General features: G+C 37.3%; 1 protein-coding gene across 1 annotated transcript in view; it reads left to right on the top strand.

Moving 5' to 3' along the window:
* Positions 1 to 790: 790 nt before the first annotated feature.
* LOC149803958 (plexin-B-like) overlaps positions 791 to 12,100 on the top strand; it is a 100,039-nt gene continuing 88,729 nt past the window's right edge. The window contains exon 1 of the mRNA XM_089954025.1: positions 791 to 945. The gene's annotated coding sequence lies outside the window, so the exon portion shown is untranslated. The remainder of the gene's footprint in view (positions 946 to 12,100) is intronic.

A 12,100-nucleotide genomic window follows, 5' to 3' on the forward strand; every position in this document is an offset into this window, starting at 1 on the left:
GGTGTATGTAGCTCACTTCTAGTACAACACATATCAGACTGGGTATATGTAGCTCACTTCCAATACAACACATATCAGACTGCGTATCTGTAGCTCACTTCCAATACAACACATATCAGACTGAGTATATGCAGCTCACTTCCCATATGATGGTATCACAATATGCAATTTCTGATTCACTATATGAGGTGACGGTACACATTGAATAACGTTTAAGCACCCTTATCGCTGAATTGTTGTTGTGCTTGCATAACCTAAGGAATTTAACCTCAGTGATCTACCCATAACATATGAAACTGTGTGGTGCAAGGAATCACGGGGACATATGTTTCACGAGCACATAAGTTGAGTTTCTTTTGCTATTTTACCGATATTTTTGTCTCGCCTGCACAAGCAAGTCACACAGATGGGAATCAGAGTGCCAGCAGTTGTTCATGTAGGAATAAATCTCGCAGATTGGAGATATTTATGTTTGCAATCAAAGGAATTTACTGTTGACGATGAAATATTGTAATTCTTGTATTCGGAAGTAAAAACAGAAAATCACAGTGTATATTTAACATTAAAAAAATATTTCTGGACAAAAATAGCAAAGGTTGTTACATTTTGTCCCGAGTTATGAACTTCCGCAATAAGTTAAACATTGAGTTGATATCAGTGCGGACGGAAAAAAGCCCCTAAAACTATCACAACTTTGTAGAGCTCATTTCCTGAAAATTATGGCATTTGTTAGATCATGATGTATCAGAGGTGTGGCCGCCAACGAAGCGTATATTTGTACATAAACTCATCGGTGCAAAGAAAACTGGCCGTGTAGAAGAGGTCACCTCTGGAGGGAGCGTCTGTATAAGTAGGTGACCACTGTAAGAGAATATATAAACAAGACATTTCACTTCGCAGAAATTATCTAGTGGCGTTAAGTTCGACCTTCGCATGTGTGATAGGGTGAGTTTTTGTACTTTTATTTGGAGTCTATACAGATTATTCTGTAAGTGATATTGCAATATTGTTATCATTAGATAATTATATTAAGCATAAGAGAAGAATTAAAGGCATCAGTGATCCTATGATAAAATTAACGAAAATGCATCAGTCATCGTATAATTAAATTAATGACAACGCATCATATATCGTAAAATTAAATTACTTAAAATGCATCAGCCATTATAAAATCAAATAAAAGAATATGCGGCAGTCATCCTACAGTGAAATTAATGAAAATGCATGAATAATCCTATGATGAAATTAATGAAAATGCATGAATCACTTTATAATGAAATTAATTAAAATGCACGTATCAACCTATAATGAAATTAATGAAAATACATAAATCATCCCAATCATTTCATTATTGATTCCGTTGTGGAGTTTATTGGACCCTTGTGTACGATAATCTCCTATCGCTGCTTAATAAGAGACAGCATTGCACATTTATAATCATTATTTATCAGAAGATGGACAACTAATAATCTTCCCATATCGATAATGACATGAAATATAATTGAAATAACATTAATCTGGAGAATTTAATTAATAAAGCAGTATTAATCCTATATCATAGACATCTGTTGACACAGCGCTTGCCTAATTCTGTACAATCTTGTATCATGGTTGTCTCGTCAGTATTTCATATTACAGTTTTACCATTATTGAGATACCTCCATCGTACGATATTATAGTTATACTACCCACCCAACCCGTTTGTCATCTGTCGCACTAGTGCAGAAGTTATCCTACCGGTTAACATCTTGATTTAAAGGAATATGAGAGTAGCACAGTTATATCTACATTTTATCTGTAACAGTGTTAGCACACTTTGGGATACTACCATTATAAGGGATCGAAAATAATCGTTTTTATAACCATCTGTACATTTGTCACAATATTACCATGCTTTGGGATACCACCATTATCAGAGGTACTGCCATTATCAGATAGTAGTTAGACCCATGTGTGTTTCAACTGCCACACGATTACCACCAATATCATACCTTGGGATAACATCATTGCATTAACAGGGTTCTATTTTAGGACGCATGATTTTAAATCTCCCCTGTGATTAGAAATTCCTCTCACAATAACCCCTTTGTCCAGATGCAGTGGAAAATATGTATGAGTTCTTAATTAAATCGCGCATTAGCAGATGTCAGGAACGCCTACACAGACAAAAAATCTATACTGATTTTTCTGGGTAAGTGAGGATGTATCACAATACTTGTCTTGCTGGTTTATCAAACCTTAAAACACATCACTGAAGTATACTTTTTAGCACCAAAGTACCAATGATGTTTGTGCGTTTTCAACAAAGTTTTTTTCAAGTTATTGCTCACTTTTATACGTCCTAGATTTGCATCATGTCATTGATTGCCAGCAAGAAAAGCTTGGTAGATGTACGTATAGTTTGAACATGTTTAGGTATTACATTGAGATATAGTAGCATATCACATCACTATATTTAGGCGTCCCTGGACAGGGAAAATTGAGCAAACTATTTAATCGCAAATGGGCGAAAAAAGGGAAAGATAAAGTATTTAATTGTTGCGGTAGTTTGAAAATATAACACCGTTCTACAAGGGACGCACGCTGAAAACGTCATGTGAGTTGGATTATGACTTTATTGATTAAATTACATTTTTCCTAGCAGTAAAAATGAGGTAAGACACTGCAACCAAACTAGTACTGGGCCTTTCATGAGAGTTAAGTATAATGTAAGCGTTTAGATGATTTTTAAAAAATAATCTAGGTAAAAGCCGGTTACCCATATGACATTGTCTTCATATCACGCACAATACAGCCACATTTGAAAGTTTACAACAAGCGCCCATGTGAGTGGATCGTCGTAGTTGACCTAATTCAGCAGCCAACAAAGCCGCTATAAGCATAGTGGTATTGTCAATCACTCGAACGAGTAATTATGTGAGATATTCTTTTATTTCGAACCTACAAAATGTCCCAACACCTCCAGTCACACCGATTACTATTGTAATGATCCAACATCAATTATGATCGCTGTGCATACAATAGTTAATGTAGTCATGAATTCCGTCTCAAGCAGACCAGCGGAGATTGACGTGGCGATTCTACAAATATCATATATAACCACACATATGTTTGTATGTTCTGGACTTGTTGGTTCTCTTCGTGATTTGATCTCAGAGTTGTTGTACCGCTTCGATTATTTTCTCAGTTTGATAATACTGCGGTATATCATTGCCCTTCTATTGATAATGTTATCATGAACTATGATTTATTGATAGCCATGCCTTCTTCAGGAGTCACAAGCACAAGCATTTTTAACCAATTACTCTTTTTTTTTTACTCCTGCAATTGTTATAGAAGTACAGGGAATCTTTGTGCGAAGCATTTGTATGACTCCATTTAGTATGCGTTCTTGCTTCATGGCACAATACTCATATACACATGAAGAACCATACTTATTGCACCATTGAATGGTATCTCAAACGATAAATCTCGTTTTTTTCTGAAACACGCATGTGTCATTGTTGAATAACATACGAAATTTTTCTCCTCTTGGTTCAGTAAGTGTTGATTCATTACAATCAACAAGGAACGCATGCGAAGCGGATCTATCGGTGAATTCCACTTCATCAGTGTATAAACTATCCCTTTGCAATTTTAACCCTGGATGTGCAGCGAACGACTGAATATTTGCACGTGCTAATGCAATCATTCCAAGCAGGCCTGTAGTTGGTATTGATACATCGGTGTGGTTCCAATTGTTGATTTTTATTTGACCCTTAGCAAGATTATATTTAATTCTGTATGTGAGGGTGTTTTATTGCATTACTATGAAGCAGATATGCATTAGAAAATAGAAGAAGGTCACTATCGATGTTGGGATTACTGTTCATCTGATCCACAATGCAAATTCTGCAAACTCATCACCGCTTTCAGAATCAATCATTTACCTGATTATACAATATATTCTTAAACACAAACGCCAAAGACGGTTAATAATGCTTCCTTCCAAACATTTGTCCAAAGTTTCTCTATTATTTCATCCTATTGATCTTAAACGAGCCTGCACGCAAAATAGCATTTGATGAATTATCATTGGGATCTGGCCTAAAAAAATAATTCCTCGATTTTAATATTTTTCTTTCAGCATTGTGATTTTCCGATGATTGTTGTTTTTTCTCATAGTTGACAACTAAGAAACGCCCATGTTTTACTGAATGTGAAGATGATAAAGAAATTATATACAAATTTTTCACCGATAATTTTAAGATCCGCACTGGGATGAAATCCATCAAAATTTACATATAATGCACGAAAGCAATACTCCAGAGGTTACTACTCCTCCTCTTTTGTTTATATTATAATAAGTGCGATCACAAACGTATTGTTTTCCTAAACTAAACTGGTGTTGTTAGTTGCAACCTTGATATTATTAATTTTATATCTGCATATTGTTTCGTTGCATCATCATCATCATCATTGTCAACATCGATTGTTTCTTGAACCAGTTTAATTTGATTTTCTAATTAAAAGTCTCCTCTCATTTCATCGCCAGACTTTTTAACTTCCGATGCCGTGTTTATAATGGCATATTCTTTGAAAAACGCAATCAGCATATCAATGTCTCTTATTTACCTAATTTAATTGACTTCAGCCTGTTTTTTGACGACAGTAACTCGCAGATTTAAAATACTATATTAAATGTTCACGTTAGGCGTTTTCGTTTTTCCTGGTTGATCTTCAAAATACAAGCGTGTGCTGTGGTTTACGTCACTTGCAACCTGGCTGGCAAACCCTTGATCAGATTTAAATCAATCCACATGAAGCGTATGCAAATGACAATAGGCATGTCAAATACTCTATGAACAAATCCAACAAAATAACAGTTCCCTTTGTGTAAACAGTTTATTCCGGAGTTGCAAACACGCATTGGAATCACATGTTTACATATGACTGTCATTTAATTTAAATAGCAGGTCGATCTCTAATGTACAGTTGTATTGTCAAGGTCTCACCATGTTGGTTCAACATGTTTACAATCTAGATGAGATGAATATGTACCAAATGAACATTACGATATGCAAGATGAACAGGGGATGAGTGAATTATCGGTATTTAGCCAGAGCGAGCATCTGTCTGGTAAAATTCATATAATATGTTATCATACGACACATACATTGTAGAGGTTACGGTTTCGTAACTACCACAGACGCTGTCAGATGTCAGATTAACTATGAATTGTAGTGATAAGCAGGACGATGTCGGGGACAAAATTATATCTGGTATCGTTATGTCCGAAAATCAAAATTGATTCGCTTGGGGTAATCTCATATAATTTAATCCAACCAAGAACGGTTATCAGCGAATACTTCACAACATCAAACTCGTACGTTGGAGATGCGATCAAAGCAGCAGCAATGAGTGTTGGCTGCTGTTCGTGTATATGTATTATGGAGTTTTTATTGATTTAAGTTCGTAGGCATCATTGGGAACTCATCCAGGTAACTTCTTGACCACCGTCTGGCGAAAACATGAACAATTTATTCGCGGAGAAATTCCAACATTGCTTCTATCAAATATAAAGCCAACTGCGATACAAACACAGCAATAATTGCGTTATTTCGAGCATGCGCAATTTCCCTCAGTGATTGTCACATACAAACTTGCTTTCTACGATGAGATTATAATCACCTTGGGGTTGTTTTTGCAATGAAACGCTGCGATGCAGATTTTTTTGTGTCAAATAATCACCTAAGAGAATTCATCATTGATGTATAAACTTCGTTAGCAGCTCCCTGTGCGTTGTTGCCCGCTCAAAAACCCGCGTGTTTCCAAAATCTTCTTTTGTTTCTCTGGCTCATATGGATGTATGTGTGTTGCTCACTGCCCGTCTCTTGCTTTGTGTGTTTTCGTCCCAATTCTCGCTCTTCTGGTATTAATGGGAGGGTGTTGAATATTTTCGCGCTCAGAGTACCTCGTGAGCCAAACGTTTTTGTCGCTCATATGCACATTGTTACTGATATGCAAACTGTTGTTCCGTTAGCTGCATGTTCTTCAAATGTAGGCCCAGGTGGTTGAACCTGCATTGGTGATACACATCTTGGATGGTGTATAATGGCATGTTGTTAGTAGGTTTGTAATATTACATGTCTTTGTTGGCCCGGGTGCAGAAAGTTATTGTGACTTTTGCTCATGTGCATGTCTTGTTTCTCTTCTTATTGTTTTCCTACCAATTTAGGCAATGCTTGCCGTTTCTGCGCTTAAACACATTTTCGTTCCACTATATGCTTGATCGTTTCTCTGTTTCCTCTTGCCAGTTCTGGTATTTCTCTCAGTGCGTGGTTCATTCGGGATTACGTTTTTGACTCAGTTAAATCTTACCCTTGGAAATATAGATACATATTCGAATGCAGGTACCAAAGTTTCCTCCTCATCCAGTGGAGGTGCAACGATTTTCTCAACAGGTGGATGCATGCAGAAATGTAATAGTGGAGATTCGTATTAGTGTTCCGTGTTTATATAATGCTTGGAGTTCACATTATTTTCGTATTGGTTTTAGTCTTTCAATTGCTTTATCAGGCATACATGCTTTCAATATTTAGTTTCCGTAATAATCTATTCCATGTTTAACTGCAATCTGCGGGTCAGTGGTTTGTTTAATTTCAGTTTTGTCCCCTTATTAACAAGTGTTTCATACATTCCTTTACATAACATGTGCTTTCAACAAGTAGAATTTCCATTCACTTAATAGCGGCATTTATAGGATTTAAATATCTACTGAAAACCTTCTTCATTGAAACTGTGCGGATCTCTTCTCAGCCTTGACTGGTACTCGATTGGAGGTTTATGGATTATCAAGTGCTGCTCTAATGTTTTCAGCACATTCTTTGGTTTCTGTATAGAACTTATCCATCTGTGCTGGCAACTGTTTAATGATTTGGTTTGGGATCTTCTGGGAACCAGACCCACCTTTCGTTTCGGGTATTTCCGCAAATGTATTTACCTCTTCAGCTGTTACATAATTGGGCTAGAGCAGTGCTGCAAACGTTTGTTCAAAGCACTCTGTACGATCTTTCTGTGGAGTTTGTCTCGAGTGTAGCATATCTTTAACACGTTTGCGGTAGGATATAGCTTTATGAATAAGTTCCTGGTGTTTTCGAAAATCTTTCGAGTGCAGCTTTCCATTCTTTGTTATGATGTCCCTGGCGGGTTTTGGCATTATTTCTATCATAATTGTTTAAATTATCGTGTCTAAATCGATTCGACAAATGCATGGTCAACCAGTCAAGTTAGTAGTCAGGAAACTATGGGTGCTAGATGACCTCCACTTTATATTCCAAAACATATCTCACGAGTAATCAATGAAAGTTCTCATAAAATGCTCAACATATTACAGTTGAATTTAATCACTTGAGCGAGGTTTGCTTATTATTGTGTTGTATGTGTTTCTGTGCCGACCTTGCGAAATTATTCCTGCGAAGTTGTCTTGGAGTTCAAGCGTCGCATCAATTGCTAAACAAGACTATAATCACTACGATCAATGTCGTCAATGAAATGATATGAACTTATACGACTGTCATATAAATCAGTGATGGATGATTTTCTTCTTGGTGATGATTGGATTCATACCATAATATATCTGAGCACATCATAACACAATTGATCGTTTGCTGATGCCGAAATTATAGACAACTGAACCTAAATATTTCAAATTTATATTCATCAACAATTGTATTTTCCTATATAGACAGACCAAGGATCAACGTGCGAACTGAATTGGAAACACTGTGCTTAAGTAATTTTGGCATTTGTGTCCTACAAACGTCAATGACGGTGAAAGCGGATCTTGCTTTCCTGTTCGTGTTGCCATGCTTAATACCAGTTATTGCATAACACAACCATGACTTCATAGTGGGTGTTATGCTGCATCAAAAGTCGTAATCTAAATCAAATTCGAGTTAAACACGCAATGGAAACGCTGAGATCGCTTTAACCTGTGCTATATGTGGAGCAAGGAAGATCACGTTTGCAGATGGACGACCAGGGTCCACTGGCAAAGGCTAGTGCTCACAAATGCGATAACAGGTCGCCCGGGGTCCGTGTGATTTTAGATCGGGACCCTCCTGTATTCTAAATGAGGCGCCTGTCGGGAGTTGATTTTTACATTCTCGGACGACATTATTACTTAGAGGCAACTAAAGTGTTATCATTTGTCAATGAAAAGACCACCAATTAGAACATTTGTGCGAGTGAAATTGCAAGTCGCACCGATGGACACAAAACACGCATACTTGAGTTGTTCTACGACTTCTTGTGGGTGTTACTAGACAGTGGATGATTTGTCGGATACTAGTAGGTGTCAGAAATAATTACGAGTGACGCATTGCCTATTGTTTGTTTACCCGTTATCGGTTGTGACATCAACAACACGTCTGTACCCGTGTGAAGCATATTGATGTTGTCACCGTATACCGGATTGATCTTATCATAATAAAACTCGTACTTGAGCAATTTCGATAAGTCCAATACACACGCAATAACGTAGATAGACCTTGTAACTTCAGTTTCGAGTTTCTCTGTGTATGGGCAATAAAAACCTCTTTTGACATGGATATTCTGCTACGAATTCCACGCTTAATGAACAGATGATAATCAGTATCGGTTGGAAGCTCCAGTTTCACTTGTGTCTTTGACAGAAGTGTCATTGCTGGTGAGGAAGTGTTGTGGGCTTGGTAGAGCTTGTAAATACACACATTACGTCTCAAAGACATCTGCGAGTAGAAGTAAGTCTGATTAGAAATGCAAATCACGATGGTCACCGAGGTTATGACTACAAAATGTGGACAAGACATTGCTTGTGTGTTCATAGTTTCTGGTGAAAATACCGTTAGGAGACAATGACGAATGCCATGCCCTAATTGGTGGTGAGCCCGTTTTAGTTAACATTTCCTTACCGCCCATTTGCTCGTATTCGTGCACCCCGTTTCTAGTTATCAACTTCAGCCTGTCAGTTTAGTGGTACCATATCCACTGGTAATTTTGAATATATCGTTGGATCTCGCTGGAGTGGGACTGACTAATTTGTCGATATTGGAATTAATGAATTACAAGTGTCAACATACTGCAGCTAACCTTACCTAAACTTTCACGTAGTTTCCAATGTTTTTGAGTATTACACTTATTGATGCCTTTGATGCTGCTGTGACGTCTTGCATAATCAAATTATGAAGCAACACGTGGAGTTTTCTTTTACTTGGTTAAATTCTCAGCTGTAGATATCAATTGCTGTGTACCGATATTCTAATCATGTCAGAACTATCACAGTCTTCACGTTTTAAAGCTACAGCCAGCTAAAAAGAACTAACAGAGATCCAGCAATGTGTAGCTTGAGAAAAAAACTGCAATGATTCCATTTGTTATACGTGTGTATGTATGAGAATAGTGCTATTATTGGATCCGATTCTCTGTCACCTCGACTGATTTAAGAAATACCTCAACTGAGGTCTGATTTCATTAAATACGGATCACATCTTCCGTTGACTAGTTGAATTTCCAAATGTTCTTGCCAGGTTCTGACATGATTGTGCTCTGCTCATTTTCACAGTTCCACTGAGGTCATGGTCGTCCAGCAGCTGGTGGGTGATGAATAAATGCAGGCAACGTTGTCAGGGGAACTTTTCCCCGTGTACTTGCTGTTTTGTTAGAACAACAGAGAAAGATTTGTTATCTGAACATACTGGCAGAGCTTCTGAACCATTGATATCAATCAAGTACACCAGGTCAATCTTGGTCTGCCCATAGATTGTGTTTGATTCCGTCATGTGGTAATGGATCAAGTGTTTAAAAAATAAGATTAGACATTAACAGCGATACCAGGATTAAGTTCTTCAAAAGTGTTGAGTAATTTGTTAGTAACTTGTACTGGAAAGGTTAGGTCTTCCAGACATATCTCAGTCCGATACTGCTGATATTGTCGTTGTTGATCTGATCTTGCGTAAATTTAAAGCACACATTCTTGTCATTTACTGCATTTGCCAGTGCTAGCTGAAGAAAGTAGGCTGGTTTGGAATAGGTTTTGGAAAGTCTTTAACATGGAATAATGAAAATGAATTTCCATGCATCTGTCCAGAGTCACTCCAGATCTTGTGTTGCTGTATTTTTGCAACGTTTGGAAAATTCTTGGAAAAGCTTTGTCGATTTATTCATTAGTTCTCTGGGTGTCTTCGCTGTTAAGTATCACACAAGCGCGGCTATGAATCCATCGGTTTGCGTTTGTTTATGCATCATCACTGTCATAGCTGAAAAGCATAATCAAACTTCACATGATGAACAATTGTCATTTTTAACAAGGAGGTTCCCATACGTTGTCACTTCGATATGATTCCAGGGTGCATCTTTGAAGGACGTTTCGCACCGTCTTTATTCGGCTCATATTAGATACTTTTGTAAACCAAAAGAACGTGCATGTAACTTAAGCTCAGTTACTTGTAACTGTCGCTTTTTGTGACAGCAGAAGTGACAACGGTTTGTGTGATGCAGCGACGATGCACTACTGGTTCGTCGCAAAATATCTGTGCTATTTAATCTTGCTTGTCTCTTGTCGGAATCTTGAGATAATTATGCATTGCTATTTTACGAGCTGCTTCATAGTCTCACTGTGGCGCCTCTAGAGGAAATCCTAACATTATAAATAGTTCACATTTTTTGTACTGATTGTTATTCATATTCAATACTCTCACGCGAGTTAACTGAATCTCAGTTTGCACGCTTTTATGTACGTAATCCATGTTGTAATTGAGACACTTTGGTATTATTGTTTTCAGAATTCTAGGATTAGAAACTGCAATCTCTTCAATCCGTGCTATTAATTCGTTGACTACTGTATCGTCGTCATAGCATTTGTTTTTTGCTTGTACAGTTATAGATTCGGTTAGTCTTTGTTATAATTGTGAACTGATCCGCATGGCAGGCCTAGATGTTTACTCGACTTTAGTGCGCTAATAAATGTAAGGCATGATCGAGCATTACACCAACACATAACAATAGCACATGTGATTTACACTATTTGTAATGGCATAGTCTGGTTATATAACTTTGTTCATCACTTGGTGTCAACAATTTAAAGTTTTCTAGCAAAATGTTAAACAATGATTTTTCACCCTTTGTCTTGTATTCCTCGCCAAGTCTGCATCGTTGCTGTTCCAAGATAATTCCTAAGTCAATTAATTTATCAAAAAGCTACTTATTTAAAACTCTTCCATCTTATGAGCATATTTGACAAATCTTATGTCCAAATGAAATAGCGATTTAATATTTCCTGTATTGTTGGAATCAATCCATTGTTAAACTAATATGATGCCAACATTAAACACACTCATAAATCCTTATTTACCCCGTATTATATATGAATTGAATTTACAGTTATATTTGAGCCCTTAGAATGCCAACTAATAGATAGGATCATTACGAGCAATCGTAATTTTAATTGGCATTGACCTTACATCGTCAGATTGATTTTCATTGTCAACCATACCAATCTTAAATATTTCCTAAATTAGTTTGAGCGATTGAAATTCAAATCTGCAATATCACGATAAGACGTATAACAAGGTAGCTAGTTAGCATACCGACAAGGTAGCTAGTTAGCATACCGACAAGGTAGCTAGTTAGCATACCGACAAGGTAGCTAGTTAGCATACCGACAAGGTAGCTAGTTAGCATACCGACAAGGTAGCTAGTTAGCATACCGACAAGGTAGCTAGTTAGCATACCGACAAGGTAGCTAGTTAGCATACCGACAAGGTAGCTAGTTAGCATACCGACAAGGTAGCTAGTTAGCATACCGACAAGGTAGCTAGTTAGCATACCGACAAGGTAGCTAGTTAGCATACCGACAAGGTAGCTAGTTAGCATACCGACAAGGTAGCTAGTTAGCATACCGACAAGGTAGCTAGTTAGCATACCGACAAGGTAGCTAGTTAGCATACCGACAAGGTAGCTAGTTAGCATACCGAGAAGACATAGTATGTAAATGAACAATTCGTCTTGAAAGTTAAAGGGCTGATGGAAAAACAGATGGACACCGTCATCCTACATTAAGACAATATGTTAATACCACACT

The sequence above is a fragment of the Sinohyriopsis cumingii genome, chromosome 3, assembly GCF_028554795.1.
Source record: "Sinohyriopsis cumingii isolate HCF-2022 chromosome 3, ASM2855479v2, whole genome shotgun sequence".
Lineage (NCBI taxonomy): Eukaryota > Metazoa > Mollusca > Bivalvia > Unionida > Unionidae > Sinohyriopsis > Sinohyriopsis cumingii.